The 22,645-nt window shown below is 35.9% G+C and overlaps 1 protein-coding gene across 1 annotated transcript in view; it reads right to left on the minus strand.

Moving 5' to 3' along the window:
• Nucleotides 1-22,645, minus strand: part of GPATCH2 (G-patch domain containing 2) — a 120,304-nt gene that overhangs the window by 35,558 nt on the left and 62,101 nt on the right. The gene's annotated exons all lie outside the window — the stretch shown is intronic.

The raw sequence follows: 22,645 nt of genomic DNA on the forward strand, positions 1-22,645 counted from the left end.
CTCTTCCTGATGGAAAGAATGAAGGAACAAACTTTCAGTTCCTTGGACACAGTTTTATAATCAGGAGATAACCAGAGGTGGAATGAAGTCAGATGTTGGGCCAGTTTTGACAAGAGACCACAAAAACTCAATGGTAATATATTTACATGGCTCAGGCTTGCCAAAAGTACGTAAGCTGGAGATTCATGGATAAAAGCAGCCTACTCGTCATTAGAAGAATAATGAGCTCAACTCTTAAGTGAAAATATCCCTATTAATGTGGTTTTGTAATGGAGAAAAGGCAGGGCAGTCAGAGCTCCAAGTCTGGAAGACTTTCAAAGAATGCTCGCTGAATAATTTGAGAGCTCCAAGTGGTTAAAGTATTTGAACAAAATCTGCTTCTTTGACCTGAAGAATGATGTCACTCTAGGCTGAATTGAGAAACAATAAAGTGCTGTCACTTTTCTGGCTGACGGGAATTAAGAAGAATTGGTAGTATCTTACCACTGAAAAATCTATGCAAGCATACAAATCATAGTAGAGGAAATCACGGCAGCTACCTGGGAGAACATCACCTACTGCTTTATGCCCATTTGGAATTTACTGTTTTACTAGACTGATCAAGGCCTTACACAGCCACGGGATGATAAAAAAACATTGACCAAATACTACTGTTTCAATGTCATGGTTCATCTAATAATAAAACTGAGAAATGGCCATTCACAAAGACAGACATGGAAATATAAACCAACATTTTAATATGTAATTTCCAAATTTTAAGATTAATAACTAAACTGTTACTTTAACACTACACGTAAGCATGCAGCTCAGCTCTTGAGAGTTATATCCTGCATTAATCTCAAAATGAGGTTTTCATGCTATTCCAGTGGGTATCCCTGGAATATAGTAATCCATTTTCTACACTGTGGCTGTAAGAAAAGCCGACCGTGCCTATGTCATGCTTTGTTAGAGGTTCATGATCACATTATCTCATGGTGGACCTGACACTTTTATTCAGTTTACAGTATGTTCTGTGTACAGGCAACTTATTTCCTTTGCCAGGGCTGCTGACAACCTTTTCCACACTATATTAATCTTGTTTACAGACTTTATCTTGGTACAAATATCAGAAAACTGAACTTTTTATCTCAGGGAGAAAATAAACAACATGTTGACAGAAGCAAAAGCTATTTTCTGGACTAAAATTGGTTGTTTACCTGCAGCCATACTTATGGAAACAAGTTTAAGTTTCCAGCTTACTCAAAATACATAATCTGGAATTTAATAAGCATGGAAATTTCAAGAAAATTCACTTGATAAATTGCCAGTTTTAAAATAATATAGAAACCACAGAAGTATGTTTTTCCACCAATTTATATGAGAATATGAACTTGCTTGGAATACAGTTACAACTGATCACAAAGTACAGAGTTCACATTTCTCCTGCACACTCCAGATGGCTTCAGCTACCACACAGCCACAGAATATCTGTAAAACTAAACTCATAAGGTACACACATACAGACCTTTGCATGAAGCTCAGTGCTGATTATTGTAAGATTCCCAACATGTTAATACAAATTAATTCCTGTTTGCAAAACTTACCCAGGGTGTAAAAAGCTAAACCAAAACCCACTGCCCACCTTCATCTGCTACCTCCCTGTTACAAAAATCTCCAAAGATCTGCTGAATGTCCACAGAAGTGAGCGCCAATGGCTCCAAAGTGACAGCAGGTTACAGGACACTAAAATCAAAACAAATACCCTCTCCCCTGTTCAGATTCTTCATTCATGCAAAAAAAAGCTGTTATCTATCTGTTCATCTGTTAGATGATGATTTGTAATAACATAAATACAGTAGATTTTTTTTCAAATCTTTTGATGGATAAACTTTTGTGGAAAAAAGCCATTGCACACTTAAAAGTGTGCACACAACATGAACAGAATTCTGACTTCAAAAGTTCCTTCCTATGAGACATTAAAATGCCTAAGAAATTCCAGTATCTTTCAACCTTTTTAGTAGATTTTTAACTACTTAACAGACTATTTAACAATCTGTGTATCTAGAAGACACACTACCCCATAATCAAACATAATGATAATATACTGGGATGTAGGTAACTTAACTAATATAAAAAGTGAAACTATTTATAACTTTTTCTAATTTAAGACTAGCAGTTTTTAAAAAAGTTTATTAGCTGTAGCAAATCACTAGGAATGACATCCTAAGGGATGAGGAACAATATTGACCTCTAAAAAGTGCAAAAGACACAAGTCTTCACACAGACCAATTGTGTTGCACCTCTACCACGGCTTAGTTGCATAAAGCCACAATAAAAGTAGGACTGCAAACAGAAATCAGGCAAATGTTTGAGCTTCCTTGCTTGTCATCTTCCTCCTGGGAAAAAGTCTCTCCAGGAAGAAATACTGCAAACTTACAGTTAATGTAATTGTTTTAATATTAAAAAAATTTAGGGTTATTTTTGGAACACTTAATTTCTTCTGGTTACAGGTCCTTTCACCACTGCTTGAATAAGATGACAAGGTGATGGCTGCATCCTGTTTACAGAATCCCTGAGACACAGGTACTTCAACTCAGAGACAAAGTACTCCTGGTTTGCAAAGATTGCTTTGCCTGAGAAACTATGACCTAAACTGATGGACACAGAAAAATGGAACAGTATTCAAGTTTTGCCTCAGAATACACAACTCTATAAACTGCTGCCCAAGACCACAGAATTACAGAATCACTACAGTTGGAAAAGACTCCCAGGACCATCAAGTCCAACCTTCAATTGAGTACCACCATGCCCACTAAGCCATATCACAAAGTGACATGTCTACTCATTCTGTGAACACGTCCAGGGATGGCAACTCCATCATTTTCCTTGGCAGCCTGTTCTAATTCTTAAGCACTCTCAGTTTTTTCCTAATATCCAGCCTGATCCTCCCCTGCCAGATACTACACATGACAAACTTCAGAATTGATACAAGGAAAAATGTTGAGATTAAACAGAAAAACGACAAGAAAGGCAGAGGATTTCACTCTGCAAAAATAATATTGAGCACCCCAACTTTTATTTTAAAATGCTAATAATACAGAATAGAGTATTTCAGCTGGAAGGAACCTACACTGATTATCTAGACCAACTGCCTGACCAATTCAAGGCTGACCAATTTTGAGCGTGTTGTTAAGGGCATTGTCCAAAAACACCAACAGGTTTGGGGCATCAGCCATGTCTCTCAGAATCCTGCTTTAGTGTTCCATCACCCCCTTGGTAAAGAAATGCTTCCTGATGTCCAGTCTGAACCTCCCCTGGCACAGCTTTGAACCATTCCCACATGCTGCATCACTGGGTCCCAGGGATGAGAGATTAGGCCATCACTCTCTATTTCCTCTCCTCAGGAAGCTGTAAGAGGTCGTCCCTCTAAACCAGACAAGCCTGGTGTCCTCAGCCACAACTCACAGGACATGCCTTCCAGCCCTGTCACCAGCTTTGTTCTCTCCTCTGGACATGTTCAAGGACCTTCACGTCCTTCTTAAACTGTGGGGCCCAGAACTGCACGGGAGGGGAGGCTGCACCAGTGCTGGATACTGCGAGATCATCACCCCATTTGAGTGGCTCACACCACTCACTGAGGGACAGGGAGCAAAGAGGCCACAGCTCAGTCACGGGGTGCTTGAACACTGCCACTTTATATGAACAGGCTAAAGGGTGTCCAAGACTGGAGCCTGTACAGAACATTATTTCATAAAAAATAATCAATTTACTGGATCAATTTATGCATCTTCTAATTGAATATGATAGTGCTATTTTAATTTACATGTGCTGTTTAAAGTAGTAGCTTAAAGAAAAGGCACTACTGTGCGCCAACAAAAACCCACAACACATTAACACAAAACAAAAATATGCTACCTGTTACTTAACAATTCTGCTTCTCATTTGAACTGTTTTAATGTTCAGTTACTGAATTGCCCAAAGAAAATCATTAATTATTTTTTAAGACATCTATGATAGAAAGCTCCCAAGTATGGATGTGTTCAAGACTCAGTATTTTCTTAATATTTTAAATAATATAAACAACCCTAATATGCATACTCATCCATACTTCTTGTGCCTTATTTTTTCCCATGTTATCACGCAATCAAGTGAGCAAATACATTCCCTGTTTATAATTTATGTTTATCATAGGGCATAATATTTTTGAAAAAACACAGACTATGTCCTATTCATAACTGTTCCTCAGGTATATTTTCCATTACTGAAAAAGTAAGTTTCTCACAGATTAAGTAATTTTTAAACACTGAAAGTGGTATTTTTGCCTCTTGAATTAGATTTTATGCCAAGCTCTCTGTAGCATATGCAATGAAAAGATACTACTGAGCTCACTTTTTACAGGATGTTATTTCCTTGCTATGATTTGGTGGACTTGGCAGTGCTGGGTTTATGGCTGGATTCAATCTTTCTTACAGGTCCTTTCTAATCTAAATGAGTCTATGATGTGATTAAAAGAGCCACATAAATAATTATGGAAGTATTTGACTCGAAAGCTTAGCTTAGTCATCACAATTATGGCACATCCATAGCAGGCAAAACCAGTAAAATTCCAGTAAAATTTTGCTGGACACTAATTACCCAAATAAGCTAGCTGCTTTCCTAAATGAAAGAACAGGTTCCTTTTTCTGCTCTATAAATTAACTGCTATGATCAACTACAGCTTAAAAAGTTGTATAGAAAATAAAATTTTCTCAGGCAGGATTTTCGGCAAAGAAGTTGTTTTCCAAAATGAAATGCAATTAAAATCAAATTCTGGAGAACAGGATTTTGCAGAAAATTACAGCATGACAATGTCAAATTCATAATTCACATATCTGCAATTGTCAATTTATAGGAAATTAAATCAAACTATATCAAGGGAAGAAACAGAGAAAAATCTATTCTCCACATTTTATTGCACTGATCAAGAGCAATACCTATTTATTTTCAGCATCTATTTAGCATTACTCACTTTATACCCCTTCTTCACTAGGAACCTTAGAAAGTACATGCATGTAACAAAGTTCTGGATTTAAAATACATATTTTAAAAAAATATAGATGCACATTTGACTTGGAGCAATATAGAAAATTATGAAAACAAAAATAGCTATCACAGTATACATTACTGGAATATTACCATAACCCTTGCTTGACATTACCATTACATTTTTATTCCCTCTGAAAGCACACTCTTGCTGAAGGGCCCAAACTGACCATTCCAGAGAAGCATCTCTTTAATGTACAGATTACCTTTAAGTGATGCGCAGTCAAACTCTACGAAGTCTCCATGAAGACATGGCTCACTGGCAGAATAGTCCTATACCAGTTTCTTGCTACTCTAGTCATATTTCTTTAAAATTAACCTCTTACTAACACAGTCTTGCAAAAGTCAATGGATCATTGCCATTCTGCTTGCAAAATACATGCAAGTGATATGGAAAGAAAAAAAACTAGAAGAAAAATAGGTCAAAAGACATGGACTTTAATCCTAAAATAAACAAGCACCTCCCTGTACATGTTTTCCTGTTTTCTCTTAATGTATTAAAGAAAAAGAGAGAAAATAAGAATCAGTAAGTTTCTTGGCATGACAGAATATGTCCCAGCTCCCCAATCTCTCCAGTGATTCCACACACTGTTAAGAGTTTTCTCTACATTTCTTCTCACACAACTGATCAAACTGCCTCTATCTTCTGATACACAGCTTTCAACTGAATGATTAACAGATCGAAAAGGAATACCATGATATCAGAGACCAAAAGAAGAAAATCCTACCATTGAATCTAGTTACTTCAGAGAAAAATGGAAAATGTAAATCCTATGTATAAAAGCAAAGAAGGGAATTTCTTTGTAAACTTTTGCTATTTCACAGTTTTTCTCTGCTACTTTAAGATAAAACCTGACTTTGAAGTTAAATAATATAACTTTAAAACAAAAAGGTACTTTTTGAAAAGAGACTGGCCTGGGTATAATTTTTTTGTTTTTTTTTAAAATTGTAACATTGACAGAAAATATCACACACCATGCTTTGTCTTAAATCTTTGGGATTTAAATCAAAGGGACCAGTTTTTACATACTATAGAATAGGGAGAGTAAGTTAAGTGATGCACTGCAATAATATATATATTGGTGCATTCCTGCTGTTTTTAGGTCTGTAATTCAGTAACACTGGAGGAGCTATTAGAGGAAACAATACTAGTGTATAATGTAACAAAAAAAATTGGTGTATGGAGAAAGCATCAGGTAAACCGAAAATTTTAAGTCTCCCATCTGCAAGGAAGTCAGTATGAGAGTTTCTTCTGAGATTTCTAATATTTAATATGTAATAGTACTACGTGGCACTATTGCGCCAACAGCAGCTCACAACACTGCAAAAAATGGACTGACTTGTAAGTCTCGAGAAGAAAATATAAACCAGAAATTCTTAGTTTTTATATTTAAATTAAATCAACTCCTTGTAAAAAGGCAAATGTAAGCTCCTCCTGACTGCGAAATCACACTAGACAGCACCACTATTTCAATATTTTATATTAGGAAAGGGGAAATCTTCAGGGTAGCTGTGAAACAAAACAATGGCCAAAAGTTTGCTACTTCAGTACTCTGTAAATAGCTAGTATTTAACAAATTTCATTTTAATCAAACCAGACTTACCTTATTTGGGAAGCAGAGCTACTAATTAAATGCTGCAATAATATGCTGCATAAATATAAATATATATATATATAAATCTTTATTATGATGTTTTAGCTGTCTGTTTAGACATAAAACTTATTCTTAGGTGAAATCTTCACTAAATCAACGCAATTTTGATTTCAATAGTGTTGGGACTGTACCCTTTTTAGATAAGAATAATCTAAAATGCTGAAATAATGTATTAACTTGTAAAATTATCATCAATAAGTAAGTTACCCACACAGTCATATAGAGAGGAAGAAGGAGCAGAGCAGTGATTAATTAGGCTGCTAGCCTTGATGTGGGAGATGCTGGTTCCATTTGGGAAAAACAGGAAAAATATTTAAACAAGACCCTCCTTTCCCTTCCCCCAAGCAATCTGTAACAGTATTTCCTTACTTTGTTAAAGTAATATAATATAATGACAGTCAAGATTGTACCAGCAACAAAAGATGTCATCTAAGCAATTGCTTTGAGTTTGCTTGAAGTACGAAAGGCGATTTTTATTCCTGCTGCCATGGGACTTATTATAGGAAACAGAAAAACATCAATATTAAATGCATTTACATATCTGAGCAGAATTACTCCTAGCAGAGCCCTTTGCAGGTACCAGTTGTACAGTGACAGCTCATGGCAGCCTGAGCTGGCTCGGCGTGGATTCAAACCCCAAGCACACAACAAAACCCCCAGTTTCAAGTCGCCGCCCAGCTTCAGTCGCAAGCTGTGAGTGGCCTCTACTGGCTGACCAAAGGCTACAGGAGCCACCAAGCTTTTGCTCTGAGTTACAGCTGAGGTTATCTAGGGTGGGAAGAAATGCAACAGAAAGAATACGCACGTCAGTGCTAAATTATTCACTTAGGCTGTGGCTAAAAACAAACGGCAAACATAAGATGAGCGATACAACAGACAGCGGGAAAAATGCCTTTAATATCTGTGCTCCTGAGATTTGTCCAAATACATGCTGCAAATAGATACAAGCAGTAGTCCAGCTTCTAAAATCACAGTGGAATTCAGCAGGATGTACTGTGCTAGCTCTAAAGGTGGACACAAACCTGAAACTCAAGTAGTGTATAGTCTGTTCATAAATTACATATTTTGTATGAAGACCGAATTACTTCAATTGTGGTATCAACAGTTTGATTCAGATGCAGAATTAGAAAGCTTGCTGCATCATCTGAGACATATGAAACCAGAGAGGAAAAAACTATTCTCTTCAGAATAATCAGTGAAACAGATTTGGCCTTTTCCTTATATAGAAAGTTAAAATCAGTAAAATACGGAGTAATAAAATAAAATTTAAAAAAAAAAAAAAAAAAAAAAAAAAGCCTGAAGTATGAATGTGTGTCTATTGCCACAAAGATGACCTACAATTTCCTCCAAGTACAAAAAAATCATATTTTGTGAAGAAGAAAGGAGAATAAACTATAAATTCTTTTTAAAAACCACAATAAATGGGGACAATGTGCCTTGGAGAAAAGCTGTCCAAAATATGACCCAAAAAAAAAAAAAAAAAGGGCCAGTAGCAAGGAATTTTTTTTTTTTACTTTCATTTTTCTTTTTTCTAGGAATATGTACCTGATTTGCCATTCTCTCACATCTTAATTGCAGCTTATCAAGAAGGATTATTGTCAAACACAAGTGACTACTGATGCCAAAAGGTGACTGCCTTCATGAGCAGCCGCATGGTGCTCATATGCAGCCCTGTACACCCTGTGATTTCCAGCTCCTGTTCTGAATTCTGCCCCATTTCAGAGTTCTACCTCATTTCAGAATTCAGTCCCATTATCTCCACTGCTCCAAATTGTTCATAGGGTTATCTAGCTGACATAGAAGATAACCCTCCATCTCACTAGACACCACTGGGATATGACATGCTGACCCACACTAAGCCCTGATTATTAGCTTGAAACATACACCATATAAATGGAGCTTTGAGCCAAATAATTTGCTTTAAAGTCCTTCTATTTTACTTACACCTTAAAACTCACTTTAAACATGCTGACATGAGTTCCATTAATCTATACACTCATAAACATATTTAGACACGTTGTTGTTAGATTCCATCATCAGAAAACAAATGAAAAATACTGACAAGAATACAGCCTGCAAGTAATGCCTTTTTATTTACAAAAGAGACAAGGGATTTTAGTTTATAAACGAAACAAATATCAAATGGCCAACCACTGCAATCAAACAGAATGACCCGTTGCCTGCTGTGCACTGAAGCCCACAGTCTTCCAGAAAAACGAGTTGTAGTAAACAGAAGAACAGTGAGATCCCATCTTTTCCATACCACTATACTTCCAGTGACTGGGAAACAGGTGAGGATCAGTAACCCCTGACAGATCTACTAGGATAATTCTCATCTTCCTCTCAGCCACCAAATGGTTTCCTATCAAAACACCTACAGTCCTGCATGGTTTTAAAGTCTTGAACTGTTACAGTTTCATTTTCATGAAAAACTTGTTACCTTTTGTTTTTCCCAAGGGGCACCCAATGAGCTGTATTACAGCCTGGACAACAAAAACCAGACAGTACCTGAGCTGTAATTATCAGGAGAAGGAGGTGATAAGAAGACTGACCACAAGAGAATGCTGATAGCAGTGTACCTCAAAATTTCCCATGTGAAGAAAATAGTTCAGGGATCAGAAGACTGTGGATTAAAAGGTTACATTTTGCTAAGACTTGGAATAAAACACCTTTCAAAATCCATGCAGTTTGATCAATAACAGATGTTATAGAATTTACACATTTGAACTGCTAAAATAAAAGCACCACCTTTTGCCCTTTAGGTTAGGTAACATTTAAATAACTAGTGCCCACAAAACAATTTTTCCTCATTTCAAGTTAAATTCCCACCAGAAGGGCTCACAACAGTGGTAAAACAACAGGAAAAAGGCTATAGGGGAGTCTCAGTCACAAACTTGGACAGTTTTACTGTTGACAGTATGTATGTGGATGACATTTCTCATTATTTTGAACTGGTCTGTACATAAATGTTTCACAGTACAAGCTTACACAACTAACAGATTTTAGAAATCCTTCTGTATTCGCCACTTTTTCTGCCATCTGAACTTCTAATACACAATTATAACCATTGTTTCAGATTGTAAATGCCAGTAGAGATGAACAGGAGAAGCATGCAGAAGCTCAGAAATCAACTTTCCATCGGGCATTTTTAAGGTCAAGCTAAATTCAGGCTTAAGATATATTTTCAACTTTTCTCCCCAAGCAAAATGACATAGAAATAAAATGCATTTTAAAACATGTTACAATAAATATAATTTCTCTTAGCAAGACATTCTCTAGCTTTTCCATCACCTTGTCTTCAAACATAAATAATTCATAACTTCTACTACAGAAAAAATGGAAACAAGGAGGTTCTAATAAGAAAAAAGAAAATCAAAAGTGGGAATTCCACTCATACATTTTAAAAGAAACTCTCAAGCTTCTTAGGTTTAAAGCAGTGCTACACTAGGATATCAACACTTGAATAAGGCTGCATTGCATTTCTTCATTTCTAATACAATGCAGATCCCAAAGATATATCCTTCTGATTGCTAAGCTCATGAATGGACTGTGCAAAATCATCATCAACTTTGATTTTAAGACTAAACTGTATTATCTTACTCTTAAATCCCTCCTTACCAGTGAGAGCAGTCCCAAGTTCTTTTTGTAGGATATCAAGCCCTGTATGATGTAAAACATCACAGTATGATCCTAAGAGAGCCTAGAGTTCCTTATGGTGATTTAAACTCGCAATGCATTACATTGATAACTATCCCAAAACATTAATTCACAAAGGAAGGGAAGCCTGTGCTCCTGGAGCAGAATGCTGCTTCTATCTGCTATCCTCTCCTTCAGCAAGATGAAGTAGCATTGCAGGTTTTGTGCTGTAAACAGAATTTTACAGTGTTTCTGTCAGAAAGCTGTGTGCAGCATGTGAAAAACCTTTTCTCTTAGAAAATTTAAAACGATGTACAGAAGACAGAGTTTAAGTACTGCCTAGATGTGTGCTGGTGTGAGTGACGACAGAGGCCGAGTCTGTTGCAGGACAGAAATCAGGGCACTGTTCTCATTTACAGGCCCTTCCCTGTTCCTGGAAATTACATGGGGGAAAGACAATTCACTTTCCCCGACGACTCTGGTAGCATCAATTTTACTTTTCTGGCCAGATCCATGAACACAAGTTTTGGTCACTCTGCAACACATTAGTTGCCTTAGGCTTCTGAAATTCCTGATAAAACCATGTACAGGGAATGTTTTCCCAGCAAAACCGTATCTTCTACTTTAAAAGCATCACTGTAGAAACAAGAACAAAAGGAGTGCCTGGTTTGTCGGGTCGTGATGATATAGAGGATGAAGTAAAGAACATTTTTCCTTCTGTTGCAAGTGTTTAATGTGTTGCAGGCCATAGAGAACAGAACTGTTTTTCAGACACAAAGCTGTAAAGCACATTTTGCCAGGTCCTGGAAAAGACTGACTTTCTACCTGCCTCATACATGATAGAATTCTGGCCTGTGGTTATCAGGAACTCCTAGCAAAACTCCAAGGAAAACCTAAGTTGCTCTTGAGGAGTTAGAACATTATTTTCCCTGTTATTGAGGGATGAAAAAATCACAAGGCGGCAAAGAGATGATCTTTGCCACAGAGAAGATCTTGGTCAAGACCCCAACATTTTACGTTTTTGGGAGCATGTTACTACAGAATCACCTAGAGCTATCTTAGTCCCTAATAAAGACAAATTGTCCTTAAAACTTACAACTTATACAACACTATGACATGACTCACCAAAACAACATCCAAGACAGTGAGATGGAAGTACATTGTGTTCAGCTACTTATGAGTGACAGTTCTTGTGCTTAAAATTTATACAAGTCCAGAAGCTTTCACAGACTATTCATGGCATGTTCTGATGATCTCCATGATGTAAACTTCACCTTCAGTCAAGGGAAATATTTTTACTACCAGTACAAAAAAATAAGCATTCTCCTATGGGATTCTGGAATACAGATTGCATTTTAATTTGGGAGGCAAGGAATAGGAAAATTAACCAGAATGAAATTCATGTGGAAATATTTCTATAAAAAATGAGAGTATTTGGAAATGTACACCTTCACAGAAATCTTCAGTAAGATAAAAAACTAATGGACTGTTGAAAGATAATAACTATCTCTTTAAGAAAAGGTGTTTGAGGACTTCTTTGAATCCCTCTGTTTTGTTCAAGGCTCAAAGATAACAGGTCAGTGTAATCAGATTCATGTTCTCCGCCATCCCCAAAGATGGCTGAGTAAATACCACCAAAACAAAGCCTTGCTGAACCCACTGCTTGCCAGTCAAGTTGGTTGTGGTACAAAATTTTTAAAGTGAGTTATTATGTTTTTATTTCATTTGCTGCCAAAGCATATCTGTGATGTTTGCTTACTAAATGTAACTTCCAGCATCAGTACCTTTAATTTAGCTACTGAAGCAATACTATGTTGATAGACTATTCCATTTCCTACCAAACACCTAAAAGTTTAAACAGCAGAATAGAGGCTGAATTGAGGTAACTTGGCACATTATTAAGCCTGGTTTAGTGTGCAGGCAGGCTTAACACTAGAAAACATGGTAGGCTCCAAACTGTTAGTAAGATGCGCAGATTTCTCCTAGAAAAATCAAAATTGCTGGTCAAGATAAAGCTCATCTATTAATTTATTAACTGGACACTAAAAGCATAAATACTCCATTCCACAAAGTTATCTGGAAACTGTAACATTTACGAAGAGTTAGAGGAACTCTGAGTTTAAGAAGAATTTATAAACAGCTCAATTCATGGGGGGAAGAAACCAGGCACATCTGCAACTTTGGCTGAATCTCTTATGAAATTAAATTTGATGGCAGCATTCAATAAATTGTGTATATTGGCAGAGAACTCTGCTGTATGTATCATATGCTCGATAGCATTAAATTGTGTAGGTTGCCAAGAAGAAAAATTTAGGGAGACAGTCATTTGAATTTGGCATTATGACCCAGAAATATTTAAGTAGCACAAAACAAAATAAACTTTGACATTTTATAAACTATTTTAAAAATAATAGAAGTACAGTGATTAATTAAGCAGAATGCTGTCGGCAAGAAATAGATGTTCACTGAAAAGGTGCCATAAGTGCCATGAAATATTTGGGAACATTTTCAAGTTCTTTCGGCATATAGCCATGTACTGAGGAAAATATGGAATGGAAAAGAGAAAACTTACAGAAGATTCTGGAAAGTTATCAAAGCCATTCATATTCCTAAGGAATGAAACATCTTACTATTAAATTAGAGGTCACCTGCCCATTGGAAGATGGTGCATACTGAGGGAGTGCCTGTTCCGTGGGGTGGGGGAAAATACGGCATTAATTACATGGCTCAAGGCACCTTCCTGGAAAAGCAACATTTACACACAATAATTTTTAGGAAAAAAAAAGAAAAAAAAAATCTTTCCAACTCTGAAATTGAGGGATGCAGGCATACATCCTTTGCCTAGCTTATCATCCATAACATCAACTAAACAAGGTTCAGACATGATGAAGTATCCCGAATCCTGAAAATTTCATATTCATCTAACTTGACACACAAAGAAATCCTCTGTTTTCTTTTTAAAGACACCACTAAAAATACTTGCCTCATCTCCTTACACAGCTAAATAGTTTATCTCTGGTACATAGTAAATTACTATTCCCATGAAACCTTTTCAGAAATGTATTTGATTTCAGTCTACTGCAGGAATTAGGAGTTATTTCCTGCTTTTACTTGCAGATCTGAGATCACCTCTGGAAGCTTCTGCTCTAACCAAATATCTAATTATTTCTATCATAAGATGTGGGGAATATACTATTATTTTCATTGATTCAAAGTGAAAGCCTATCAGCTACAGAAGTTTTCATATAAAATGATTCAAGAGATATTTTGTGGCTAAATTATCAAGAGTGTATTTTCCATTTGTATCTTAAGTTTAAAATCTCTGAAGTTATTTCCTATAATTTTGTATGATCCACCATTATAGCACTTTTTTACTGTGATGAAAAACTCCTCTTTCCTATTGTAGGATTTTTCCACACCCCTGGAATTCTTTGAATAGGCTTCATTCATCTTTAGGTGAGATCATAATTTACCATGTAGAAAACATATCTACTGAAAGGCAAAATAAATAAACAACACAATGCAGTGCTCCGGATTGATTCAAGAATTATGAACCGTTGTGGTTTGTTAAACCTGAATATTTGTGCCTTTTCTGCCATTTAAAAAATATTTAGGAAGACTTCAAGATTTAGTGTTTGAAGTCAAAATGGTAAACACAGAAACAGAATAGCAGGGAAAAAAATCCTTGATACATGAAGACTGAGACATGACATCCTTCCAGTGCATCCTCAGGCAACTGGAGTATGTTTTCTTCATCATGCAAACAAGCTTAACATTTTACAATTTAAAAGACCAAGGGTTGGGAGCAAGGGTCGGGAGGACCAAGGGATTCGGATTCTGTTTTGACTCTACAGGTATATCTATAATAATAGTTTTTCAAATTATGGTTGGAAATTACTTCAGTTTAAATAAAGGAGCCACTTTTAAAACCTAAACGTTTCAGTGTCTGTTCTTCTTCCACCTGACAGAGCCAACCAATGAATGCCATCATGCCAAAACAATAGTCTTCTCTGTATGAATAATATTTTCTCCCATAAGTGCTTCAGGATTCTGATCAAGACAGAAGTAAACACCCTTTTTTGCATCCTCTCAAAAGGTTTTGGCTTCTATTAAAAGACACTTATTTTTTTAAACTAGGTAAAATACTGTCAGAGGTCTATGGCAGAGTTACAAAATTCTTACTGATGAAATTAAGTAAAACATTACAAATATGGGACCTCAGTAAAGAAACTGGACACTTGGGATGAGTGTTAGTTTCCCATTGCCTTCCAATTGAACAATTCTGGAAAAGCAAGTTCCCAAAAGTTCAAGTTAGCACAGTTCCTCAGGAATCCTCATTAAATAAATGTCTACCAGCTTTTGAGCAGAATGAAATCTGACCCCTAATACAATGGAGCTCTTTCCTTTCAACTCTGGAATACATTTCCTCACATAGCAAAAACATAAACCTACAGACAATGGTGCCGATAACAAGCACTGCAGTAGACTAAAAAGACCCAGCAAATCCCAAACAAAAAGCCCACTAATTTCCCCAAAGCTGCACTCTTTTATTTTAATAGAGCGCTTAGGTTTTCACTAGGTGTCTAAAAGAGAGTAAAAACCAGAGATGAGACAATATCCTTCACAATTGTTTTTAAAGTTTGTTGACTTCAAAACCCATAAAACTTGAGGCTGATTAGGACAGGATGTACTTACAACCCTTTGCATGCATTAAAGCCGTCCTCATCTATTATTGAATCATCACTCAAATTTGGCTCTTAGAAGTGAACCTGAAGTTCCAAACATGAAGTTTTAAAGATGCTGCACGGTAACAGAATAATAGGGTGGGTAATCTTCAACATACTTGAAAATGGAAAGCCCTAGGAAAGCCTAAGCAGCAGTGTCACTTCTATTTAATGTACGATACACGTATCTTAAAAGCTGGATTGATCCTAATAGACAAAAAATGCAATTCCACTACGAGCATTTAATTTCTCAGCAATATGACTCAGATCCATAAATAAAAATGCCTCCATTGAACAGTAATTTCCTAAAGCAGACTTTGTTGGACATCTTAAACAGATCTGTACTATTTTAGGAGGGGAACAAATATTAACTTTATTTTCTCAAACCTACCCTTCCTGCTGGCTGCCTGGAGTGGCTTTAGGCCAAAGTGTTGCTACTCACATGTCAAGACAAGCCTCTTTTCATACCAGAAATGTTATTTCATCTCCACTTGTCTCTTCTTTTAACTGAATCGTTTGAGGAGAGAGGTAGCACATCAACACATTCCCAACATACCGAAGTTTCAACCAAGGCATTTTCTGATGAAATAATTGATTATAATACATATTTTCCTTAAGATTAAACTTAAAAAAAAATAAAAAATCAAGTAAGACAGTAATAAACATACTGGCATTATCACTGTGGCATTTAAATTGGTGCGTTTACTAGCTTTAGAGCAAAAATACAAGCATGCAAACAACAAATGTCTTGTTTTACAAACAGCCTTGTACATCGTGGCACCCTGTTTGCAGACCTGCTGTCGCTACCTGATGAACAAATAAGGACCAGCATTTTATCAGAATTCAATTATTTGAAGTTTACATTAAATATAACAAGTTTATTCCAAACCAGAGGGGAGATATCTTTAAGTAGTAAATTACATTCTCACACACTAATACCCCAGACTAAGCCCACAAAACTGCCAAGTCCAACATTTTAAAGTGTAAGTTGCAGTTATTTGACAAAATCCCCACTTTTAGCATTTCACTAGAAAGTGAACACTACTACACAGACTCTGTGTGGATATGGCATTTCCAGCTCTGTTACTTCCAATTTCTTTCACTTATTTACTTTTCTGAAGGGACTGGCCTTTCAGCTGATATAGATATGCACATTAAATGAGCTACAATTAATTAATTGATAAAGCTACCATCCTTCTACTAGCTGAGGAGTCAATTCTAAAATGTACATCCATAAATATTTAAATTTCCAGGACAGCAAACTTCAAATGGATTTGAGAAAGGAAATGCCAAGATCTAGAATGCCACATCTTCTTCCACATTGCTAGACTGTAATATTTGTATTTAACAGTTAATTATATCATGAGGAGAAAAGGCTTATTGGTTTCCTTTTTTGAAGTAGTTAAATGTATTTAAACTATAAATATCTGTTTGCTCTTCAGCAAAAACAAACTGCTACATATTTTAAAAGGGCAGCTGCCACATTGTTCCCTGGGTGCAACAATGGCAGGTCAAACTTTTGTTCCTCTTGTCCTACAAACAATTTTCAAGCCCATGCTCAATAAATAAATTTGGTCTCAGCACTCCCAATCAGGGCTGCACAATCCCCTCAGTAGCAGACCTATGATAAATGGACTTATTTTCCCAAATCAAACACTTGAATTTAAATTCAGATGAGTTAATGCAAAGGTCAACATTGTAATCAGTTCTTTTGATCTTTATAGAATTTCTAGAGTAATACATAATAAATCTGAAACAAGGCAATTTGCAGCTCTGTATGTGTGGCTGGTAATAAAAATCTTAACGATTAGAGCCTTTATGTACTTAGGGAACGTTTTATAGTAATAGCTATAGTGAGAGCCTCAATGCATGGGAAATGATGGCAATAGATAACACTGGAAGACATGATTGCTTGATTCTTTATATAGTTTATACAGTATGTATAGATTATACATTATAAATTAAAGCACAATGTATCTGAAGAGTCTCCCAATGTTTTTCTAACATTCTATTTCAGATTTGTATCCTCCACAAAATATGGCCTTGATAAAAACTTGTGAATTTAACAACAATCTCATATATTGAGATTTTTATTGTTTCATATACTAGGATGTCACCTCAGTTAACTGTAAAAAAGAAGAAACTAAAATGTTTAAAATGTAAAAGCGTGTATATATGTCTTTTTATCTTTTCTCTAAAAAGAAAGATTCCTTTTTCTGAAAGTATGTATTCAGATGTAAAGTATGTTGTATTTCTTATGAACAAAAGATTATTATTAGACAAAAAATATTTCCATTGAAAACTGGAACATGCAATTACAGAAGCAGACTAAAATCTCAGTAGTCATAAGAGAAAATACTTAAGAACAAAGGGGTAATTTTTTTTTTCCAAGTCCCTAGAAGTTTTTTTTGATAATAAACAGGTAACTACCTAACCACTAAAAGCTGTAAAAACTTCTTCTTTTACAGTATTCATAAACTGAGACATTTAAGAATTGGTGTCAGAGAACACCTTCCATAAACATACAATTATGTAGTAGAGTGAAAATAGGCTCTAGTTTAGGAACTGAAGGAAGAATACTTTTTCAGACAAACTAAGACTAAGCAGCTGTCAGCAATGACTGTACAGGAAGGACCAAAAATTCATCCATGGAAACTGTGACCAAGGATCTCACTATCAGGACATACCACTTGTCCACAGCCATTCAGTGAAGCTGAGAGATAAATAAAACCGATCATTTGTTTACTCCCTCTACCCAGAAGTCCCCTATTCTCACAGAACATATACACATCTCTGGAAAAAATAAAACTCTTCTTTATCCAACTCCAAATTCTCTTAGGTGTTAATTATACAAATTAAGCAAACACACTATCAGACACAGCATTACTGATACAAAATGGTGTTTGTGGAAAAAAAAAGGTGAGGCTTATTGTTTGGTTTTGGTGTGAGACACCATCTCTTAGGTAACAAACAGAGCTGTGACAGTGATCCTCTTGACATGCTTGGAAGAATGTCTTAAGTCTCATCAACAGAGATAACGCAACTGTTTTAAGGTGACTACACCTGCTGCATTATATAGAGGTTATGAAGTACAGCTAAGTCTAAAGAATCCTCTAAAGAATCTGACTTGATACTCCATGACAGGTCTATTAAAAGTTATCATTAGTCAAAAATCAATATGCCACACAGTATATACAATGGATTAAAATCACAGCTGATCATCTTCAGAAATAATTACAGATGGGGAATCTTTTTCCAATAGATATACTCCTAGCAGCACTTCACAGTCTGATTAAGATACTGAATAGCAAAAAGCTAAGAATGCAAAGCTGGGGAAAAAAGCCCAGTAAGTCACAGCAACTAGCACACAGGCAATCTGTGACAAGTGCAGACAAATCAAGCTTTCACAGCTCTAAAGCTGTCCTTTTGAAAGAGGCTGCTGGGTTTTGGCGACTCTGAATTATTTTGTTGAACTCCCATCTCCCCTCCTGGGAAAACACCGGTTTATCAAAACTGTTCAAGGGTACGGACTGACATTTGTAAAACTACCCCCATGAGCGCTTTCTCCAGCCTTTCACCATTGTTTCTGATAAAAAGCAGTGGAAGCTGTGTGCTATGGAACAACTGATAAATTCACGAAGAGGACATCATTCTAGGATGACCCTCCTTGAACAGGGAGGTTGGACCAGATGACCCACTGTGGTCCCTTCCAACCTGACCCATTCTGTGCTCTGGGAACACACTGACTGAACGGTGGTGAAAGGACTTTGGTTCCTCGTACCACAACTTCCTCACACACCGTATTGCACCAAATTGGTGGCTCAGTGTGAAGAAAACAGAAGGAAAGAATGACATACATGCCTCCAAAGACAGTAAGAAACCATGTATATTTTAATCTCTGTTAATGAATGAATGAATGAATGAAATTCAGGATTGGAAGAAGGTAGATTTAGATACACGAAAAACAACTTTCCTAGGATAAGATCATGGAACCATGTGGCAAAATGCAGAGGGAGACTGCAACGATGGAGGTTTTTCAGCTTTATAGAAAAACACCCAGGAACTGTTTTATTTTGAAACTGAACGTAAAGTGACAATACAAAGAAGTATGACTGATATATCATCATATTGGAGGAACTGGTTTTGCTTTTGCTTTAAGATGTCAGTTTGACTACATTCATTACTGGAGGAAACTGATGAAAGAAAACACAGGAAAATGAAATTATAGTCTTAGTACCTTGTACATTGAGCTACACAACACAGCTGACAAGAGAACAACAAAAGAAACAAACCCCATATAAAAGCCCTAAAATCTTAAACTACATTTAAACCTCAGAAACCTTTCCGTACTGGAGTGCTGCCTGCAATAAAAAAACTTGAAAGGATCTTATGAAAAAGAAAAGCACCTTAAATTTGGAAAAAGAAAAAATTGGGAAAGGGAAGGCAGTGGAAGGATAATACTGGAAAGACATTCAGCTAAGAAAACCACCTTTGTCACCACATTCTAAATGGATATAAACAGGCAAAAATGATTTTGTCAAGGCTAGACAAGAAACTGTAACAGAAAATACAGAAAGATGGGAGCCTGAGCAAAAGATTAAAACTGTGTAGAAAGACAGAAAAAGAAAGGTAGTTTCTTTAGCAAGACAGCCAAATAACACGATTTAGAAAGAAAGCTAAGTCAAAGCTGACACTCACTATTGACTGATTTGACAAAGGCTGGGAGCATTCTCCACAGTGATTAAATAAGCGAGTGCCATATATATTAAAAAAATAAAATAAAGTAAAATAAAGACAGTCCAGATGGGATACTGAAATACTAGAGGTAAGAGTGAAGGACTGTGTGATGTGGGTATAGGCAGTAGCTATGGACAATGTCTTGTTGTAAAAACTGGTTTTCTTTGTTCTTTGTTATAATAATTAAACACCACTTCTGCATACTAAATTCTTTCTACTATACTATATCTGCTGGTATACCCCTATTCTGTCATGATTATTTCTCTCAGACAACCATTTTGTTATTTCTGTTCAACCTGAGAACACCACAATAGTATACAATCTGTTTTTTTTTTTTTTGTAGGATGTATTTATTTTTAACAAAACTGTGCTTGCAGAATACAAGCTACAAACTTGTTTTCAGCTGGCAGATTAGAGTCTCCCCCACATACAACTGTAATTTAGTAATTAAACATTTTGGTAGCATAATTAGTGCAAATATATATAACTTGTTAAGTAAGAAATACAATAATTAAGATGTGCAATTATACAATTATCCTGTAATTACACAGGCTTTCTAAAAATTTTCCTTGAAATGATGAACGACCATTTTAAGAGATTTCAGAGTCTTTCAGAATTTATATTGTGGATTACATCCAAATAATCAAGCTTGTATCACAGATTTAAATGATGGAATGCTTTTTCTCTGGAATAAACTGTCTGCAAATATAAGTAGTAGAAATGGTAGAGCAGTTACGAAATTAAAAATATCAGCAATGATATCTGAGTAAGGAGTCTGAACTTTATAATAAAACAAGCTTAGATTTTCAAGTCAGTTCCCAGTATAGAGAAATTGCTCTACCATATTAATCAAATACTAAGTTGAGCTGCAATACATCTGCACATATTGGGCCAAATGAGGTACTATCATAACTCTTTCTATACATTCTTTGGTTAGAATTGTTAGCTTTCTAGAGACGAAAACCACTGGAACAAAATAAACAAACAAAGCAAGAGTAGATCTGTTTGAAGATTCTTGGATTGCTATGATGGTTATTACATTTCAAAACCCTGAGCAATTTTTTTTTTTTTTCAGTATGATGATCAAGCAGGGAGGAGTTGAAAAAAATTGAGGTAATTGCTACAAGCTTGACAGTATTTAAGTGTTTAAGTGTGTATTTTGTACCACCAAGAACAGACTAAAAAGACTTCTGCTTCCACTGCAACTTCTGTTACACAATAGGTTTCTATGAACAAAATTACAAATTCATAAGGTTTTCTTGTACTAATTCTTTATATAATAAAAGACCTGCTGGATAAAAAGCCAAGTAACTGTAGCTGTAGAAGAGAGAAAAAACATCATTCTAGTACAACAGGTGATAAACACGTTACTATAACCACCAGTATTGGGCTGATCCTGAGGATACTGACAGTTTACACACAGGTTTTCAAATCCATCACTGCAGTATCTCAACTCCACTGTGTTAACAAGTGAGTTAACAAGACAACTTCACCACAAACTAAATACACTCACTGATTCAATTAATAAACAGTACTACAGTTCAGTGCTCTGATGACAGATTAATTACAGTATTTTAGAGGCGGTTTTTCTGTTTGTAGGCTTTTGGGGTTTTTTGCTTCAGTTTTTCAAAAAAGAAAGCCTACCCAGGTAACAAAAAGGTGCACGGTTATCAGAACACTAGCTATAGGAAAGCTTGCAACTCCTTTAAAGGCATTAATCCAGACTACTTTTATTTCTCAAATTTGATATGAAGGGTGCTTAAAGGTTAGTTGGAAAAGAACTTGGGAATTTCTTCCTATCACAAATTTGCACACCTCCATGATCATAAGCCAGATCTTCTGCAGCTACACAGACCCTTTCCAATTCTTCAATTAGTGTGCAAAACTGCAATATTTATCAAAACATATTTCTTTTACCAAAGGATAAATTCAGTACAAATTTATGCATATAAATGTACAAACAGTCCTATGTGCAGATTCACACATTATAAGAGAGAGTGATTGGAAATAACCCCTGAAGTACTTCAAGAAGGGAAATCTAAGAGTTCAAACAACAGTTTACATTCTTGCTTGCTTTGGCTCTTGCCCACAGGCCCTACTTTCCATTCTGCTTGGTGACAACAATCCTGGCTCAAATGTCTAAGCTCAGTACGAAAAACTGGGTTTTAGTCATACCTGTGTATTTGCTAATTCTGTGCATTTCTGTTTGTGATTTCTTTTTGACCTGGCATTGAAATGCCCAATGAGCAACACATGCACTGAATATGACACTAGAGAACAGAAAAAATTATTTAAAAAAAAAAAATCGTATCAATTTTTCTGCAGCAAGCAGAAGCCAGCAAAGTATTTACTGGAGTGTAGTTTGTAGGTGTTGACATCTTTGCCTTGATATCCTCTTGGTAAATGAGTCTGTCATTAGTCAAAAGAAAAATAAACTCATCTTTTTGAGACATACTGTTGATAAAACCCCCCCATACTTCATCTTCTAATTAGCACAATTAAGATTTATTAGGTATGGAAAACAAAGAAGACACCAAGAAAAAAAAATAGGGAATTAAGAGAATTACCCTTCTGCAAAGATAAGTTATTTTTAATGTCAGTTCTTCTGTTTGGTTGGACACAGACTTTAAGAAGCATAGGTATACGGAGAAAGATCTTTTAACAGTGTTTAAAAGGTGACTATTAGACAACAATAATAAGCATTACTTTACTATTAGTATTTATATCACTTCACAGTTCCCAGTTACTGTTAAGTCTTAATATCAGCTGTATCAGTTCCTACAGGAAAGAAAAACAAAAGCACTTAACAACTTCCCTTCTTTCTTCTAATTT

The sequence above is a fragment of the Corvus hawaiiensis genome, chromosome 3 (assembly GCF_020740725.1).
Source record: "Corvus hawaiiensis isolate bCorHaw1 chromosome 3, bCorHaw1.pri.cur, whole genome shotgun sequence".
NCBI classification, from domain to species: Eukaryota; Metazoa; Chordata; class Aves; order Passeriformes; family Corvidae; genus Corvus; species Corvus hawaiiensis.